We start from the raw sequence: 6,636 nt of genomic DNA, 5'->3' as shown, positions 1-6,636 counted from the left end.
CAAACCCGCGAAATTATAATTTACGTAATTACAGGTGGTAGGATCTCTTGTGAGTCCGCGCGGGTAGGTATCACCACCCTGCCTATTTCTACCGTGAAGCAGTAATGCGTTTCGGTTTGAAGAGTGGGGCAGCCGTTGTAACTATACTTGAGACCTTAGAACTTATATCTCAGGATGGTAGAGCTTATATCTCAGGGTGGGTGGCGCATTTGTATTGTTGATGTCTATGGGCTCCAGTAACCACTTAACACCAGGTGGGCTGTGAGCTCGTCCATCCATGTAAGAAAAAAATTTTAGAAAAAGATGTAATCGCATTCATAAGAGATGAATATCTTTTTTTGTTGTATGCGTCGCACGTCGGTGATCCATTTTACTAAATACTTTGTATAGTTATTGCTTTTTTTTTTTTTATGATTGAAAGTTTACTGGTGGCCCGAAGGCCTTTCCAGTTTCACCAGGACAGGTGGGCGAGCAAAGGCTCAGCCAAGAGGGGTGGGATTTGCTAACAACTGCCCGAGCGCCTCCGAAGGAGACCTAACAACTCAAGAGCAATTGTTTCGCGAATGAATCTACTACCGGATCGGAATCGCGACCCGCTGAGAAGATCCGGCGAGAAACTCAGCGGGCTGATGCATGGGTTAGGTTGCACGTCGACCTCTTTGTCGAGTTCGACGAGTACGGTTACCGGGTTCCCTAAGCCTGCCTCTAGTATTAGAGCTGAAGGCATCTAATGCAAAGGTTATTGGATCTGATGGATCCGTAAGGACGTGTCTAGGGCGTCGACGGTGACTGGCTCCTGCATGATCAGGATTCGGGGAGTAGTCAGCGGCGGCAACGATAAGGCGATTATCATGACGCATAGCCTTATCGAAGTATCGTTCCGACGCTGACTTCATGTATTTCCGAATTGATTCGAGGCCCAGGTCGTCGTGTAGGTCAACGTTCCTCACGAACCACGGAGCCCCGACAGCTAACCTGCAAAAGCGGGATTGTAGGGATTGGAGGGTGTCTATGTGTGTGCGGGCCGCGTGAGCGAACACCACACTCGCGTAAGTCATGACGGGCCTTATGCAAGTTTTGTAAAGTGTCACCTTGTTCCGAAGGGACATTTTACTCCGCTTACAGATCATGGGGTAGAGTGTACCGAGAATAAACGCGGCACGGTCACGGAAAGATTTTATATGCGGGCGGAATGTCATCGATGCATCCAGGGTAACGCCCAGGTACTTGACCTTCCTGGCCCAGGGTATCGTTTGTCTAAAGAGAGTAATCGGGGGTGTGAGATTCCTCCTCCTAATCCGGGAGGAAATATGTGTGGAGCTTCCCCTCTGAAATAGCACCGCAGTACTTTTCGCTGGGTTGATGTCTATGCGCCATTTTCGGAACCACTGTCCTAGGGCTAGGGCTGCGCTCTGAAGCTTCTTCGCGATTAGGGACTTATTTCTACTAGAATAGTAAACAGTCGTGTCGTCGGCGAATAAAGCTAAATGGGTCGGCGGCGACCGGGGAATATCGTTGACAAATAAGCTAAATAGGAGGGGTGAGAGGACAGAGCCTTGCGGGACTCCAGCTGTGAGAGGTCGTGGGGAGGAGCGGGTTCTCTCGACTCGATATCGAAAAGAGCGGTTCGACAAGAAGTCCCGTATGATGAGAACGAGACTATCCGGCACGCCCATGTTGAATAGTTTGAAAATCAAACCATTGTGCCAGACTTTGTCGAACGCTTTTGCGACGTCGAAGAAGAGAGCTCCCGTGTATAACGGTTTTGGTCGATTAAGCCCCACAAGAATGTGCTCCGTGAGGCGGTGCACCTGTTGAACGCATGAGTGATTTGTACGGAATCCGAATTGTTCATCGATGAGAATGCCCTTGGATGAGACGAAGTCTCTGAGGCGTTTGTAGAGCAGACGCTCATACAGTTTGCCTAGAGACATGAGGAGGCTAATCGGGCGGTAGCTCGTCGGATGATTTTTTGGTTTACCGGGTTTATGTATGCCGATAACGTCCGCTTCTTTCCACACCGCGGGATACAGTTCGCCATAGCGGCATTGAAAATAGATGCCAACATCACGATGAGTTGGACGGGTAGAAGTTTAATAACGCGGTTAGATATACCGTCGGAACCGGGAGCCTTGCGAGGACGTAGGTCTTTGATCAAGTCTTTAACTTCTATCGGGGTGACGGGTGGTAACGCATCCGATGGTGGCAAGGAGGCTCTGCGTTCTACCTCACTGTCTACTAATTCTACATGAACAGGGTCCACGGATTGAGTGCTGGGCGTGCACTGGGTTTGCAATGTATCGGCCAGCAGCTCTGCTTTTTCGTCATCATCGAACGCCGCGAGTCGGCCTGAGGGGCCTACGAGGGGGGGCATAGTTACTACCGTATCCGATTTGAGAGTACGAGCTAAGCGGTAGTAAGACCTTTGGGAGGGCGCGAGTCCTTCTAAGAAATCAGACCATCTGGCATCTCGGACTTCGGCGATGCGAGACTTTACGTCGCGTTGTAGGGCACGCATTCGAATACGATTTTCCGCGGTAGGATACCTGTCGTAGGCGCGTATCGAGGCGTTCTTAGCTCTAAGGAGTTCCCTAATATCGTCGGACAATTTGAAGCGGTGAAGGAAGTCCTCCGCTACAACTTGTTTCGATGACCTATCTAATGTCGAGGTGATGTGTGACGTTAAGATGTCTATGGCTTCAGCGGTATCCTGAGGAGACGGGATAGAGTCCGGGTTAAACGGGAGCGATGGTGGATCAGATTCAGCCAGGCTGATGCCCAGCGTGTGCCAATCCACCACAGTCCTCGTGACGGGAACGGAATCGGGAGCGCGACCGAGCTTCATAACGACGGGACGGTGGTCTGAATCTAACTCTGAAACTACTTCGATCGAGTGTAAGCGCAGAGTTACGTTTTTTAATAACGCTATGTCGAGTATATCCGGGCGATGCGCGATATTTAGCGGGTAGTGAGTCGGGGTTAGCGGAGCGACGATATCGAAGGCGAGATCATCGACTAACGCGTCAAGCCGCCTGCCATTCGGGGTTGTGGTGTGTGAGTTCCACCTGATGTGTTTACAATTTAGGTCACCCGCCAGAATGACAGAGCTCCCCATACCGAGCAGCGCCTCGATATCACTGCTTAGAACGATCTTATCCGGTGGAAGATAAACGGACGCGATAACGATCGGCGCGTGTCCCGTCAGTGAGATTCGGCACACTGATGCTTCGATATTAGCGAGCGCGGGAGGATCGAGCGGGACGCAATGCAGGGCTCTTCTATAGTAAATGACGGTACCACCACCACGAGCAGAGAGCCTGTCGTTCCTGACCATGTTATAGTTCGCGATTTTAGGGTCACGGCGCGCGGGCTTAAGTAGGGTCTCCTGCACTAAAAAGATATCAATTTGATGGTCACGCAAAAAGTCAGAAACCTGATCACGTTGATTTGCGAGACCGTAAGCGTTAAAAAATCCTATCGTTACGGATAGGGGCTTTATTCTACTTATATAGGCCATTGATTACCGGCGGAGTGAGGGGAGGACGTACGGATTTAATGACGCGTATACGTCGGCGTATTCCTGCACAACGGCGATAAAGTGTTGTGCAGTGGAGGCAGCGCGAATGGCGTCGCCCAAAGCGTTAACGCGCTCAAAGTTGATCGACTGAAAGAAGTCGATCGCTAAAGCGAGATTTTCGGACGCGGTCGGAGGGCAAGTCGCGGGAGAGGGACGAGTCGCCGGGGCGGGACGAATCGCGGAGGAGGGAGTTGTAGCCGTGTTCGTGTACGGCAGCGGTTTTGCCCAGGCCGAGACACTGGGCACCGCCGCCGGAACGAACGCTGGCTTAGCCTGCGACGCAGAGGGTGCCGAGGCTTTGATGTCTGGGCCGGAAGCTCGGAGGCGGTTTTGGCGGGCGATGCGGCGATTTATTTTAGGGGCTCGGGGGCAACCACGGTAATTCGCGGGGTGACCCTGTGTTCGACACAGGACGCAGCTAGGCGGTTCCGTCGCGGTTATTTGGTCACGAGCGCAGAGGGCCGTGGCGTGATCGCCCAAACACTTAACACATCGGGGGCGCGCGTGACAGTTACGGGAAGAGTGCCCGTACAATTGACAGTTATGGCACTGGCTAGGAGTGCCTTTTTTATGGGGGGCTTCGATGGCGATACCGGAGAGCCTACAGACGGTCTGTGTGTTGAAGATTTTCTTACCCTCGGGGGTAGGCTGGAGGGTGACTAGAACCATATTATATGGCTCCCTACCGCGACCGGTGTGCATACGGTGCACAGAATTCACTGGAAAGCCCTGTTCTAACAGATCGGCCTTGACGAGCTCTACATCTAACTCTTTAGGGATTCCGCGTATTACAACGCGGAGTTCGCGCTCCTCCTGGAGCGTATAAGTATGGAAACTTATACGTTCCTTACGGAGGTAAGAAGAGAGGGCCCTATGGTCGTCGGGTGTTTGAACCTTAATTTGAATGCCGTTCGCGAGGTTACGGGCATTCGTGAAATTTATATTTTTGGCCTTAAGGGCCAGGCAAACTCGATCCCAAGCTGCCTTCTCCTGAAGGATAACCGGGGGAGGGGTCTGGGTTTTATTTTGTGCCACCGGACGCGGCGACGGAGTGGCACGGGCTGGGGGCGCAACGGGAGTCTGAGGGCGGGGGCGCGACGCGTTCACGGCTTTGCTAATTTTAGCGGCCGCGGGAGCTCGAGACTCCGCGGCACGCTTCTTACCCTTCTGTACCAGGGTGAATCCATCCGTCGATGAGGCGGGGGCGAGGTCGACCTCCATGTCCGAGTCAGAGTCGGAGCACGAGGAGGCGGGTGCAGGCGACCTACGAGCAAGTGTAGGTGTTTTAGAGGGCGCGACGGAGGCCGCGGATGATCGCTCAGCTGAAACGATGGTCATGGCGGACGACGCAGCAGCTTTTCTCGCCAGTATAGGCGACACGGGAGCGGCAGGCACGACAGAGGCTGCGGTGCTCAATGCAGAAGCTCTGCACGCAGGTACAGGCGACGCAGGAGCAGCGAGCGCGGCGGAGTCCTCGAGAGGGCTCGCAGTGTGATTGGCCTTGAAGGCCAGAAACTCTGAGGCGAGCTGTGGGTGGCGAAGTCGGAGGAATTCCGCGAATACAGCGTCCATGATCGCTGAGTACCCAGGTGGGGCGGCCCCGGGTCTTGAAAACACTCGCCTTGCGGCGAGGCCCCAACTTCTCGGACCTGAGCGGTTCTATTGAACACAGGTGGCAATGCGGCGCGATTACTACAGGACAAAGAAAAAGCTCAACAAAACAGAAATTACAAAAAGAAACAAAACAAATAAATACTTGCAGGAAAACACTTTGTCGGCAAATGTTCCACGAACACAAAAATAACTAAACAAAACAAATAAAAGCTTCCCGGAAACACACTTGGTCGGCAGATGTATCACGAACACGGGCCGCGCGAACAATGGCCGGGCTAACAAAAGCCGGGCGAACAAAGACCGGGCGATCGAGTGGACAATGAGCACGTCCGCACGTGACGGGTGCCTCTATCGGAATGATAGTTATTGTGGGCAGTTCAGACTATCTTTATAGATTAGTATTCAAATAGTTTTAAATGCGTGCAGCCAGATTTCATCGGCTATTACATAATAGTGTCCTTAGATGCGTAGCTGAAACCCTAAATACAGAAGCTTACAATTTCGAGAGACTATTTTGGACTACTCAACATTTTATAAATAGGTAAGAAATTATGTTTTACGAAATTTTTAAATTGCAGAGAAAAAAAAACAGAATTAAGATTAGCGCCCTAGCTAGCTAGGGGCGGTTTCTAACCTTTTCAATCTTGCTACCCCTGTAAAAGGAAAAACTCTTAGTAAAACTCATTTCACGACCCCCTAAATCAAGTAATCTTGATCTCTCTCATTATTTAAGTATAAACAGACTTTGATGCTTTCCGTGCTATTTATACGGTAAGTTCCCGGAGTAATGCTTTGAAAATTTGTTCAAGATGATCCCCTTATATTTATTTTAATTTCGCTTTTTTTTTTTTTTTTTTTCCTACCTAAGCTGATAGCCCTAGCGGCTATGTCAGCGTAACCCTAACTTTAGTAGGTGAGCTCACGGGGCTCAAACCTGACGATGTTGCTAACACGAACCCTAGCAAGAGCCGTGCTTCGCAGAATCTACCACCGGATCGGAAACGCGACCCACTGAGAAGATCCGGCGAGAAACTCAGTGGGCTGTGTCTGAGAGTTAATTTACTCGTCGAGCCCTTCGTCGCAAGCGACGGGTTCAACGAGAACGGTGACCGGTGCTTGAAGTACCTAAAAGCACCGTTAGTGGATCGGGAGGATCCGAGATGACGTGTTTTGGGCGACGTCGACTGCTTTCCATTCTGTCCGCAGGATCGGGAATGTAGTTACCGGCGGCCACGATGAGAGGGTTCTCGTGTCGTGCCGCTTTATCGAAGTGGCGCATGGACGCCGACTGAAGATACTTACTGATGGACTCTAAGTCCAGGTCGTCATGGAGGTCGACGTTCCTGACGAACCACGGGGCTCCGACGGCTATCTTGCAAAAACGGGATTGAATAATTTGAAATGATTTTAGGTGTATGCGGGCCGCGTGAGCGAACACTACACTT

This window comes from Bombyx mori, chromosome 3 (assembly GCF_030269925.1).
Source record: "Bombyx mori chromosome 3, ASM3026992v2".
Taxonomy (NCBI): Eukaryota; Metazoa; Arthropoda; class Insecta; order Lepidoptera; family Bombycidae; genus Bombyx; species Bombyx mori.
Note: the sequence above shows the minus strand (reverse complement) of the source record.